This window comes from Oenanthe melanoleuca, chromosome 1A (assembly GCF_029582105.1).
Source record: "Oenanthe melanoleuca isolate GR-GAL-2019-014 chromosome 1A, OMel1.0, whole genome shotgun sequence".
NCBI lineage: Eukaryota > Metazoa > Chordata > Aves > Passeriformes > Muscicapidae > Oenanthe > Oenanthe melanoleuca.
This window is the reverse complement of record NC_079334.1, coordinates 20,777,468-20,791,383: the sequence shown is the minus strand read 5'-3', so window position 1 is coordinate 20,791,383 and position 13,916 is coordinate 20,777,468.

Sequence of the window (13,916 nt, the reverse complement as noted above, 5' to 3'; positions counted from 1 at the left end):
TATTTTAAAGAAATATATTGCAAAAAATTCATAATGCACCTGGCCATCTTTCTCATGTCTTTCTTTCTTCCTCATCCTGATAGAATCAGTTCTCTATATTACTCCTTAGATTCAAGAGATTATGGCAATCTTCTCTGTTTTTTTCATTAGCTGAGCTGATTCCCTGCAAAAGCTGTTTAAGATTCATGAGTGATTTTGCCTCTGCAAAGAATAGGAATGCAGCTGAAGAAAAAAAAAAAAAAAACCAAAAAACCAAAACGTTTCCAATAGTCTAGACTGATGATGGGATACTGATGAGAAATATGCACACAATTAATTTGAAATAAAATGCTACAATTTCTTCTTTAAGATTGTCCCCACAAATTGAGGTGTGCCTAGCTTACTGCATCCAAACCCTCACATCCTCCTTTTTGTACACAGGCACATGGGTATCTGCAGAGCCACAAGATCCTGACAGTTATCACAGAATTTTCTCAGTCTGGGAACCTTGCAGTCAGTGGTTTCTGTGGCCAGGACCCATTCCTTTAGACCAAAGTTTCTTATTTTCTCGTACCAGAAGACTTGCAGACTGGGCAAATCAGGTTCTACTGACTATTGATCCTAAGAAACTGGAGGGAGATGAATCCCCTCTGTGTCCACAGATGTCAGCATGCCTGGGGTTGCTGCATGGGTGCCTGAGCAGCCTGCCAGACTTTGGCTGAGGGTGAACTTGGGCTTAGAAAATTCCCCTGCTCCACATCTGTCTGTCGTTCCTACTTCCGACCTCTCAGTGGATGCTGGGATTATTTTCAATGTGTAATTTTTGAGTGATCAAAATTTTTTTTGTGAGTCACAGATCTCACAGGAAGAAAAGCAGAACAAGTAACAGGACCCCTGCTTTAGTTCAGGTGCCAGTTAACAGCTGTCCAGTGAAGTGCAGTTTAGTACAATGTCTTTGTCCAGAAAGTTAAGGAGCCTGATGTAAATGGTTCACATCCCATGGATTTGCTTAGGAGACCACCACTCCAAATGCTGTGCAATGTCAGCTGTGCCATACTGGGAATTGTTTGTCAAAGCTGTTTGCAAATAACACCTATCTCCCTTCCCTTCTGGTTTTCCTGTAATGTTTCTGCAAGGTACTTGGAGCAGAATTATGTCATTGAACACAAGACAGTCTGAAAAATTACCTCCAGGCTTATGTTTAGGCCCACGTGCTTCATTACATTCTTGGCTCAGTGCCTCAGCCCCCTGCAGTCACCAAGTGAACAACCCTAATGTGAAGGCAGTGCCAACTTTGAGTGCCTAAGCAACAGAACTGGCACACTGCACTGATCTTCTCTTCTTCATTAAGAAAGATGATTAAAATATTATTTCTTGAAAAGCATCCAGTCTGTGAAAAGATTCAGACACTGTTGATGAAGTGTCCATGGATTTCTTTTGAGACATTTAAGCTATTAAGAGCAGGAATGTTTTGTCTGAAATTCTATACAGAAACCTAGTAATAGAAATAATCACTTGCTAGCTGTTACCTTTCATCTTTTGTACACGAGTAGAATCTTACCATGTTCCTAATAGCAGTGATTTAGATGAATTTGTCCTAACAAATCAAGCCATTCAGAGATTGAATATTTTCTGGAAAGGGAAGAGCAAAAAAAGACTTCAAACGGTGAGTCCAGAATAAAAGGTTGCAAAAATGGGTGGACATGAGTCATAAAGAAGGGATACTATAGGTGTCCTTCATACCACTGCTTAATGTTTTTTTCTTCTTGTACAAAGGAAATTAGTAATGTTGTACACAGACAGCAGAACATCTTTATTTGAGGGTATAATTTATTGGAGCTTCTTAAAGAACTAGTCACTATTTCATATAATGAGGACAAAAGCCTTTGAGACACCCTGCTGCATGCAGGTTCTATTGACCACAAGAAGATAATTTCTACTTTCTAATCCCTGTCTAGAAAGTTTCCAAAATGAATTCTGGGACACAACTGGAACTGTAGAAATAATTTTGTTCTCTGCTGTGGCAAAACAAAGCAAATGAGGGACTGATCTAAGAAAATATGTATAGCCTTTGTTCTCATTTGCAGAAAGGTCTTTAAACAAATTTTAGTAGTATAGAGTTGAGTGGAATGTGACCACAATCTAAGAAAGTGGGTGAAAAAGGAGCAGCCAGTCCCAAACCTGTGGCTGAGAGACTACATGGCAACCAGCATATGCTATAATCAGATCTATAGCCCCATCAACCCTTGTCCCTGTAACAGCAAGAAAAAATTATGCAAAAATAATATTTGCATTCACCTTAATGTCCCATGCCATTATAAAGGTAAGGAAATTAGAATCAGCATTTTTATACATAAAAGGGCTGCTTGTTGTTATAAGCCTTTGCACTGTCTTCTTCAGGGTTATGAGGCATAACTGCAGAATCACTCTCTGAACTTGTCTGAGGTTTCAGATTGTTTAAATCCTTGCTCAGGTTATGAGATAAGTAATACAAATATCACCTCTAATTGAATCCCTCTAGATTAAATGCTAAAACTGAGAGAAACCCAGATTTCACTTGCCTCTATGAGTGGAGCAAACTCTGGGGTAGAATTCTGTCACTTTCTAACAGCGTCTATTACAGCTGCATAATTGACTGGAGCCAGACAGGAGGCAACTAAAAATGTAAGAACAGCTCCTTGGTGGATGCTCCCTGCCCCTCCTGTACTGGAGGAGAATCTGAAAGTTCACTGCTATTCCTCGGGAATCTGTCAGCTGCAGAGGAGAGTTGAGGAGAGATAGAGGTGTCACATTACTGTGCCTGACAAAGGAGACTTCAAGATCCATTATTCAAACTCTCATGTTCCCAGAGGGACTCAGAGAGGATTATGACCTGTCCTCACTGAAAGCAAGGAGACTTTAGTTCATACTTTCTTGCTTTGGTTTCTTATTTACTGCTCTTCCTCTACAGCCAGGTCAACTGATTTGCTCTTTAGAGGCACTGACCAAAAGAGAATATATGTTGTAGGTGCAAATGCTGCTTCTCCAAATACAGTACAGCCAAGGTTTTTGAGTTATGTGTTTCATCCAGATATTCCTGTCACATTGTGGACTGGGGTTTCCTGGATGGAAATCCACCAGGTATTGGGAGCTAGACACTCTTTGTTTACATCACAGCTGCTAAGGGTGTATTTTGGAGACAGAAAATTAATGTTTTTCTGTACTGATTATGCTAAACAATGATACTTGACAAGAAATATTTGTCTGAATCCCTAAAAAGTACCAAACCCCATGGATTTCAAAGGTCACTGGTACTTCAGCATGTACAGGCAGAGGAACAAAGAATATGACCCAAGTACTGTGGATGGATGGCAGCCATACTTGAATAGTGTATTTCCATTAATTGCAGATGAGACATCCCAGAACAGGGGAGAAGCTGGAAAATCAGATATACAGGATGGCACCAGTATGTCCAGCCTATGGGAGAGACACAGTGCAGATTATTGTGGGACATTTTCTTTCCCATCGTGAAAAAATGGTTCATTAGATCTGAGCTGCTACTTGACCTTTGTTCTGCGCCTGAGCTTCTTCTTTCTCTTCATCAGCTTCCAGGTGGCTGCCACATGACCATTTGTCTTTGCCTTGCTGCCCAAAGTTTGTGCCTCAGGGCTACAATCACTACTGCCACCTCCTATTTAAACCACTTAAACTGAGCTGAATGAATTTGCTTGGCACAGACTAAGGAATGCTGTCACAAACTGCTGCGTGGGCTGGTTCAAAAGGGTGCTTAACACTAGAGGAGGGAAGGGGCGGGACGAGGAAGGAGGACACCACAGATGAGCAGCTGCAGTGGTAACACCCAGCAGCACAGCTGGATCTCAAGGAGGATGTTTGTCCACAGCCTTTGAAAGCAATTAGACTGGAGCCTTGGGGGGTCTGGCACATCTGACAACAAGTGCTACTTATTTTGTTAGCTAAATAGCGATTTGGATATCTGTCCTTATTTCCAGATTGCAACATTCGTGAGCTTCTTTGTGCTGTGAAAGCATTGAAGATCTAGATGCTTTAATTACTGCTAGCAGCTCCTTCATTAAATGCTGTTTCTCACTTGAGAAGACAATGATACTGATCTCTTAGGTGAAGTAGGGAGAATGATAGTTCTGCTGCTGTTTCTTTTCTACAAAATCAAACTGTCTAAACTCAAAATTTCAGAAGAATTCAGCTTTGAAACAAGGTTTTTATTTTTTTCTCTTATTTCTGCATTATCCTTGCTTCCTGAGGGGTCCTGTGACTGCTGTATATTCAAGAAACCTGTCCTCCCATTGCCTCCAATGCCTGTGACTGTTTCTGCCTTACCCCCAGCAAAAGGTCAAAGGGACAATATACATCCTTGGGCAATGTTATCTACATTTGTAACATTCTAGGCCATCTTCATTCTTTCCAGTGCAGCTGTAGTAAATTGTATGACACCCCTACTCCTCACAGGAAGCACAAAATTCTTCCTAGCTTCAGTCAGAGTTATGTGCACATAACTATGCAAGAAATGAATATATCCCTTTGATTACAATAAGGTTATAAGCAGCAGGAGTCCATTATGATTAGCAGTAAAATGAAGAATTTTTCATAAATCATAAATGTTACTTTATAATTTCCATTCCTCCTTATCCTTTTTCTTTCTGTGCACCTACAAAATTATATTTTGTCCTAATTCAGGCACCTTCCTTGCAATTGTCCCAAAAGCCATTACTCATTATTACCCAAAAGAGTAAGAACAACAATTGTATTAAAATCTCTTGATAATATTTGCCTGTCTTGGCTGTCTGCTTCTTTGCCCTAGGGTGAGATCTGACTTGATTGTCACTGTGCATCCTTGCAAAGTCTGCCACATCCTGAAGTACTCATAAGTCCAAATGGCAACAGAGGCATGGTTAGAATCAACTTAGTGACTCCAGAGCAGTACAAAGAGAAGCAGGAAGGAAGAAAATGCTATTGCAGCTGTACTGCTACTGCTGCTACCACAGTGTCTGCCTGAGGTGGTACAGTGTGACATCTTTTCATCTGGTTGTGAACTGCTCTCAAAAGGGATTTTCCCTGCCATTCTGTCACCTGGTGGTGATTCTGGGAGACCAGGGTCATCATAACAAAACTGAGGGGTGCAGTGCTTGTACAGGCAGGGCCTGGGATCCCAGTGGCTGTGGAAGCTTTGGGGCAGCATTGGAAAAAAGGTGCAATGGTTCTGAGGTGAGGGTGGAGCTGGGGCTGTCTCTTTGGCTGTAACTCTGCATCCACAGCTGTCAGAGGTAGGACAGTGGACTAGGCAGAACTGCATCTCAACCATGTCAGCTCCTGCATTTCACACATACCTGCATGAAATTGAAATTCAGGCCAGTGCATGTGCTGTGCAAATGGCCAAGAATTACATCCTTTTTAATATTAAAGGACACGTTTATTCAGAAGATCAGGGAATCAAAAAACAAAAGAGAAAATCTTTGACAGTTCAGGTGGAGTTAGATATCTCAGCAAAGAAGGCAGCATTTCTCTCCTGACATACAAACCAAATGGCAAGCTGTATTTCTCAGGAGCAGATTTAGAAGTGCCTGCTCTGGTACTGTGTGCTGACTGGCTATCAGAAAGGTCTGTTAGCTTGTTGACATTTCTGCTGTTTTTCCATAGCTGCTTTGGTCCTGGCAGAAGCCAGAGCTCATGTGTGGTTTTGGAAAGTGCCCATCCTCTGTTTCAAGGACCAGCTATTCCTATAGAGCAGACCTGCTACCACAAGGAATCACACTGTATCTTCCATTAAAAAAGAAAAAATAATTCCTACCAAATGCTGTGTGGGTCTCTTGTTTAGTGTAGGAAGAGCCATGAGAAAAATCCTTTACAATGATTACATAAAAATCCTTACAAGATTAGAGTACAATGATCTCATTGTAAAACCAGATAAGTCAACACCTTGTTGCAAAACCTGCAAATACTTTCATGCTTCTTGTGCTTCAAAAATGAATAGAAAAAAAAGGCCACCTGAATTTTTTCCAGTTCCTTTGTATTTTTCACTTTTATTTGCCACTTTTTCATCCTAAAAGTTTTTAAAGCCTAGATTCAAGGTACTAGATGCCAAATATTCTGTTATTTCTATATTTAGAAAGACAGTCTACCAGTTATTAAAGAGACAATTATTTCTTTAAGAGGGAAAACTGTTATTTATTTAGAAAAATGTATTTTTCGATAGTTGTAGCTTGTGAAGTATCTGCCTTCTAGACTAAAATGTGCCATGCCTGGTGAATATTTTCAAAAAAGTTTGCATATGAAGTATTCAGACTGTTTTTAAGTGAGAATGAAAAGCAGAATGCATTTCTCCCATTGTATCTTCTGACCCTTCTCAACCATTCTTATGAGCAAAATGGCTGAAAGTTGAAAACTGTGATTTGCCATGTAAATAGCTGTACTTTTGCACAGTCCCCAGCCTTACTGTGAAAGAAATTGATTTTTCTTTAGCTGAGATTTAAAGGTTTGAAAATCATATACCAACCATGCAACTGTAAAGGCTTTTTCCCCCCTAATTTTGCCTTACAACCCCAAATTCAGAAAGACCTACAGAAATACTTAACTTTGCATTCCTTGAGCAGTTCCAGCAGAATGACCACAATGTGTACAGCCTGTGTGGGGAGCAGATTTTTATAAAATAGGTTTACATGCCTCCACTTTTTATTACTGAGGTACCCTGTAACTAATCTCAATGCATAATGACCTGGCTACATTTCAAATGCTTCAACAACTTAAAACATGTTGGAAGGACCCAGACTCCCACCAAAAGGATGACTCTTGTCAGGGTGTACACATTTCCCTCCTACTGCTATACTGATCTATAGGGAGCATACACAGGACAGGGAAGAAAAATACTCCTGAATTTTATTTTGATCTTTCTTCTGTGATTGAACTTCACAGCTTACTGTAATTTATGGTCTCCCTTTGCTGCACTCTAAACAGGGTGCAATCTAAATTGTAGGAGTTGGAAATCTCTATTTCAGGATGCAGGCTGGCATCAATAAGCAGCCATCTCTCTCCTTGTTCCTGAAGAAGTATTTGACAATTGATCAAGAGATGAACATTTGCAATTCCTGCTCTGAAACTGACAGTGAGCCTTTGGCAAAAAAAAAAAAAAAAAGGAGTCTGATCCCACAGCAATTAAAGAGGATAAGGAAGTTGCCCTCTGAAGGAAAATGTTGGGGACACACTTTCTACTGGGCATTGCTTTCCAGTCTCTGAGCAACTCTTGCAGGCATCTGCTCTGTTCTCTGTTCTCTGCTCTTCTGTGGCACTTTCTGTAATGATGTGCCTGGAGGGATCAGAGCCAGCCATTTGCCACCTGGGTATCTCCTCAATGCAGCAGCACATTGCAAGGGAGACTCCTTTGAGTTTGAAAGCATTGAAATCATATTCATGTGACCAAGCTAATAAGCTCAGCCTTGGAAAATTGCTACCTTACATTTCAAAAACTGTTTAGGGTAAAATGCCAAACCCAGACATTCTGCCTGCTGAGGCAAATGCTTCAATCAATGGAGTAGAAAGCAACAGAGCAAAAGTACTTCCTTACTGTCTGACCCTTAGATAATGGTTGGGAAAGCCTTAAAGATGGGCAGATTGTTAAACAACTCAAATGTTGAAAAAGATATACAAGTCTGTCTTTACATGGTAAAGAAGCAAACTTGGTTTCCACTAGGAAGAGTATACCCCAAATACCCCGGATAGGGGCAAACCTTCTACTCTCCATCCATGGAAAGTAGGAATGGGAACTTCTTCCTTTAATGCTGGGGACAACCCTCTTACTCTCCCAAAAGACAGGACACACCAAGTGCTAAAGTTGGCACATCCACATGCTCACTAAATTGCTCAGTGTCATATTGGGGCTGCTCTGACACACCAGCCTTCTCTTTCTATGCACTGTAGTATTTGTAGGCCCTTAGCACAGATTTTGGATGCCAGTCTGAGTATACAAGCCCAAAAGTTCTGTGCTGCAGCTGCTATGATCTCTCTGGGTTCTGGCCTGTAGAGCCATATGGCTGAGCTGGGAATGGAGAGCCATGTGTGAGCTGTCACATTCCTAACTCACATAGCATCTTCTAGGAAGGGAGGGAGGGAGTGAAATGGGTGGGGGGTCTGTGGAGATGGAGTAAATGCATGATAGGATCGTGCTGGGCACAAATAAGGCTCATTTTTCATGATTTGCAAAGGGCCATTTGTGATCGATCTCGTAGTGCGTAAGTGGAAGGAAAAGAGCGTGTGCATTACAGCCCATTGGCTCTCATCTGCCAGTGGGGGCAGGTATCAAACTGATTTTGCCTTATTACAGGCAGTCAGAGAGCTCACTGTTAACAACACCTGCTTATCTGAACAAACAGGCAATTGTGTACTGCACACATACTATTTTATCCAGGGGCTATGATAACTCAAGCTTCCTTTCTTGCAGCTGATGGCATCATTAGAAAGTTTCTGCTCTGGATTAGAACAGAAAGGCTGGAAAGAATAATAGCCTCATGATTCATAGCCTCAGGTTATTTATTTACTGTACAAAACATTCAATCTCATTGTAGAAAGATGAGGGAGGTTGCACAGACTGGCAGGAGCTGAAGCATGACCACATGCAGGACAGCCTCTTTGGGCAAACTTTAAGCAGGGTGGCTGCTTTCTTTAGTGCTGGAGAGCTTACTACCCTCACCTCTTACTGGTGCACATTTTTCCACCAACTCTGAAGAATGGAGAGATGAGCTGGCATTTTTCCAGCTGAATTTAATCACTCATAGCTCCTCCAATATTTCCTAGGCTCAGTGAGTTGTAGAAAACTGTCATTAAACATGCAAAAGCAACAGTGAGGTTTACTCTGCAAGGAGGGAGAGAACATATGGAGTGAGCCCACGCTTCGTGCACTGCTGCACTTCAGAAACTGGATTAGCGTCTCTTTTTTCAGTTCTAATTTGGCCTGGAAGGTTTGTTAATTGACTAGTGTTGTTAGCATGGCAAACACATCACTGTGATATCCTGAATGCATCTGTGAGCATGATCCTAATGTAATTTTATATCTTCTGATACTTGATTTCGAGTAACTTCCAGTAGATCATCACCAATATTTGGCTGCTGATATCACCAGTGATGTTGCACCTGTTACAAAGATGTTGGGTTTTTTTTTGGTATTTCTCAGTTTTTCATCACCACAGCCTTGCTCTGCATCAACGTACAGTAATTGTTTGATAAAATGTTTGGCTTGTGGCCTTACTCTATCCCATGTAACTGTGGAGACATAAGTATCACCTAAAAAGGCTCCAGAAATACTAGACTTAGCTCCTACTGAAAATTCAGTGGAAAATACACAATTCAGTTTTTACATGACAATATACATTCCAGGTATGCCATTCTGACAAAAATGAAGATACCTTTTTCTAATCCCAGTTCTTCTATGTTTGCAGTTTGATATTTTCTATTTGTGGTGACAATGCAAGCAGTAAATAGTGATTCTTTTCTAGAGGGAATTACTGCATTGATTACTTTGGAATTGGAGCTTAAGATCTATTTTGCACCATAAATGAAAAAGATGGAAGGGGGGAAGTAAATTGTAATTGGCTCATGGATTTGCAGTTTCTTAACTCTTTTTTCTCTCTCTCTCTTTATAAATATATATACACTTGCATGCATATTTAATGTACTGAATTATTGCTCCTTCATAACTTCCCCTAGTCCTTCCAACTCTAGAGAGGAAAAAAAAGTGTAAGCTCAGGAATCTTGATGATTGGAAAGCCACAGGAGAATCCCAGGCTTCCACCTAAAATCTTCATTTGCAACATCTTACACAGCTCTTCCTGGGGCAATGGTAATGATGCAGGTGTAGTGACAGTGCTTTTGGAGGGAGCTTTGGAACAGCATTTGAGGTTAGAATTAAGTTGAAGTTGGATGGGTTACACTTCATCTTCTCCTACAAGCTGCAGTCCTCATCTGTGCAATTCCCTTATTCAGCACTCATTTCCAGAGTGCAAGAAATTAGGTTTATTGCTTTGACAGCTGACCTAGAAATTCTGGGTTAAGTTCTCCTGCTTGTGTGTAGAGTTTTATATTCCATCCATTACTGCAGCCTCCGAGCAATTTTCATGTGAAGAAAATTAATTAATTCCCACACAGGGTTCAGGGGTCCTCCTGCAGTTTTCCTTTTGGGGCCAGCACTCTTCATGAAAGGCTGCTGTATTTGGAGGGAGTGAGGACATGAGTGGAGAATAAAGATTTTTCTATTGTTAGTGTCAATGGTGGCAATAAAGTTGACTCCAGGGAAAGCTGAGTGACATCCCTTAGAGACTCCATGGCTTGGGAGTGCACTTTATCCCCAGTTAAAAAATTTCCACATAGATTTACTTCCCTTCCATCTGAGCTCTTTTTTTGTCCATACTTGGAGGAATTGGCTCAGAGGAGGTGTCCACCAGGGGCACAGATTGAAATTTGGTCCTTCTTGGAGAATGGATTCAATCTTTCAGCTTCTTTGAGAAATGAGACTTTGAATTGATGCTGTTGAAGAGATAGAGAAGGACAGAAGCTCTGCATGCCTTCTGAGGCTTCAGCCAAACACAGGGCAGCTTTTTGTCCTGGCCAAAATGAATGGCAACCTTAAACTGAGGCCCAGATTTGGTTTCTTCTAATAATCCATCCCAATGCTGATAAATTCAAAGATTGCATTAGCCATGTCACTCCTGGAAGGAACAGGTGAAGTTACCTTGCAAGGTGAAGGTGAAAAAAAAGTAATTTAGTGAGGATTCTGGTGGGACTGGAGCTTTGCATCACTCTTGGCAAATGAGCTTCACCAGTGGAGCCTCCCTCAAAAGCCTGTTTGGCCCAGAAATGCCAACAGGTGGGCCACTTCATCACAAAACTGTGTTAGGTACATGAAACCTTCTGTCTGCTGAGTGGCAGGGACTTGCCAGCTGACAAACACTCCAGCTGTGGCAGGAATATATTGCCAGGGAAGCAGTGGGGGTGATGGTGGTGAGCCTGACTCCCATGCCTTGGGTCCATCTGCTGGGGTAGAAAGGAGGAGGCAGAGCAGACACTTTCCGAAGGCCAGAGGATGCTAAGTGTGTGATAGCACAAGGAGAACTCTGCCTAGGAAGTCCTTTCTGAATCTCTGTGTCCCTCAGAGTGTAGATGTCACTGTAGGCAGGACATTCTGAGGTGGCAAGCGAGAGCAAAGAGTGACAGATTTTATCTTGGGGCTCCCTGCCCTGGTTCCTTGTAACACAGACAGCTTTTGTGGGGATGCATGCAAAGCAACAGAGCAGGCTGTGAGGAGAAAAGTGGAGAGATGGCATGAAGAAAATAGGGCAGATGTCCAGGCTGAGGAGAGCATGGTAATCAGGAGCAACAAAAGGCTGGGCGTCCAAGAATTATTCCCAGAGCTGGCCATGGAATAAGCAGCACAAAAAGTGGCAAAGCTAAGGTGAGGAATTGAAGGCCTTTGTGCAGAAGGGATCCAGAGGTAAAGTGGATGTGGGGTGAAACAGGTGTTGGTGTGGTGCAAAACAGGCCACAGGTTTCCACTAGGAGTGTCCTTAGGGAGTCTGGCATCTCATGATGGAAGCAGGTCTTACAGAGCAGCATTCAACCTGACCACTGAGATGGAGAACCCACTGTTTCCCTGGGTGTTTTGTTCCAGTGATTAATCATCTGTGCTCCTAAGAAGTTGTGCCCCATTACTATGTTAGATTTGCTGGGCTTCACCTTCTGGTAATTAGTTCTTTTTATGTCTCTCTCTGCTAGATTAAAGATCCCTTTTGTAGCCAGTATTTTCTCCCCATGTGGGTAATTATACCCTGTAGCCACACTGCTTCTCAATCTTATTTTTGATTAACTGAAACAGATTGAGCTCCTTAAGTCTTTCCCTGAAAGGCAGCAGGCTCTTTCATTCTTTCTCCATTCTTAGTCATTGAATTGCATCTTGTGACTCTCCTGTCCAGTTTTGTGTCCTTTTGTTGTACCTTTCTAACAAACAGGTGGTAGAACAAGATTCACTGTTCAGCAGTGCTCATAGTGGGTTATCAACTGTGCATGAACTTTTAATTTTAGTGTTTTTATAGTAAACAGTATGTTATCATGATTTGTTTTGTTTAAGAAAAACCCAAACAAAAGCCAACACACCAAGCAACCCTCTGGACTCTGAGCTCTTGCAGATACTCAGATATCACCTGTTAGCTGCTGCAGGCTGGGCTCTGGTTTCTTCTGAGCTGTTGCTGATTTGGGGCAGAGCTGACTCAGAAGCCAAGGAATTGCTGCAGCACAGGACATTCTTCTCCTCAGTGCCTCGAAGACTCAGCAAGGACCATGGGGCTGCCTGCCCTACCTGGAGTGGGTTTGAGCTGTGTGTTTCTTCCCAGGAAGAGGCAGGGGCTTCCACATTGGACTGGAGCTCTGCTTCGAGCCTCCTGGCTTGGTACAGGTGCAGTTTGTTCCTGAAGGACTGACCCCATGGAAGGGACCCACACTGGAGCAGTTTAACAACTGTAGTTCTTGGGAAGAACCCATGTTGGAAGAGCTCATGGAGGGACTGCATGCTGGAGCAGAGAAAGTGTGAGGAGTCTTCCCCTTGAGGAGGAAGCAATGACAGAGACTGTGTGTGATGAATTGACCACAGATGCCATGCCCTACTCCCTGTGTGGCTAAGGAGGAGGGGGTAGAGAAAATGGGGAGTGAAGTTGAGAGCAGGAAGAAGTTGGGATGAGGGATAAGTGTTTTAAGAGTTGGTTTTATTTCTTATTACCCTACTCTGATTTTGACTGGTAATAAATAAATTTTCCCAAGATCAGTCTGCTTTGCCTGTGATGGTAACTGATGAGTGATCTCTCCCTGTTCTTATCTAAAACCCAAAGCCTTGCATTATATTTTCTCTCTCCTGCCCAGCTGAGGAGGTGAATGATAGAACAGCCTTGGTGGGCACCTCATGTCCAGGCAGGGTCAACTGGCCACATCTTCACTGACAACCAAGGCTGGTTCTTTCTGTTTGTGTCAATAATCAAACCTTCAGGCTTTGATATGGAATAGCTCAAGCATCAAACAAAAAATAAGTTCAAAATCTTAACCATATTAGTTTGAACCCATTAACTGTTTTCTATTCCAGATACTTTTGTTACACATAAGGTGTCATTCTTAGCCTTTTGTTAATTCATTACCTTCAAATATAGAGGGTGTCTAGGTGCAGAAAAGTTGCTGTTGCAGACTTACCATTATTTTTCAGGGTATTTTGCCTTGGAACATTGGATTTCAAAGCTCTAATGTTTTACTAAGCCAAAAGGCTTATGCTAAGGTATGAAAATGCAGTCATCACTGTGCATATTCTTCAGGTAAACATAATCCACAGCAGCAATCACCTAATTCTGATATAATTAAAAATAAGCAGACAGGAAGATAGTCAGAGAGAGAAAAATATTCTGACTAACATCTTTTTTTGATGATATGTGCTGAGGGAAATATCAGAATAAACAGATATAAGCATGGTTAGGAGCTTAGATCATATACTATTTTTTTCTGTTGATAACACAAAACGAAGGACTCTCTCTGCCAGGCTTGTCTGATTGCTTGTGACAAGATTTGGAGGGATGCCTTTAGAACAAATGGAGGTTTCTCTCTTCAGTGATTCCAGCCTGGGTGCCTCAACTGGGCATCAGTGAAATGATACAAAGCTCCCTTGATCACAGAGCAGTCTTCTGGAGGAGGGCAAGATGAATAGTTTGGATACAGGGGCAGGGGAGACACCTCCACATTAAGGAAAAAGGAAAGCTGTGCTGTGCTGTACATCACCTATGTGATATGTGCCACAAAGCCCCTCAGGGACTGGGGCTGTGTGTGTCAGTGTGATGATCAGTCACTCAGGGGGGCACAGTGAGATGGGAGCCTGCTGAAAGGTGTGATCTGCTTCTGGGCTTAGCCAGGTG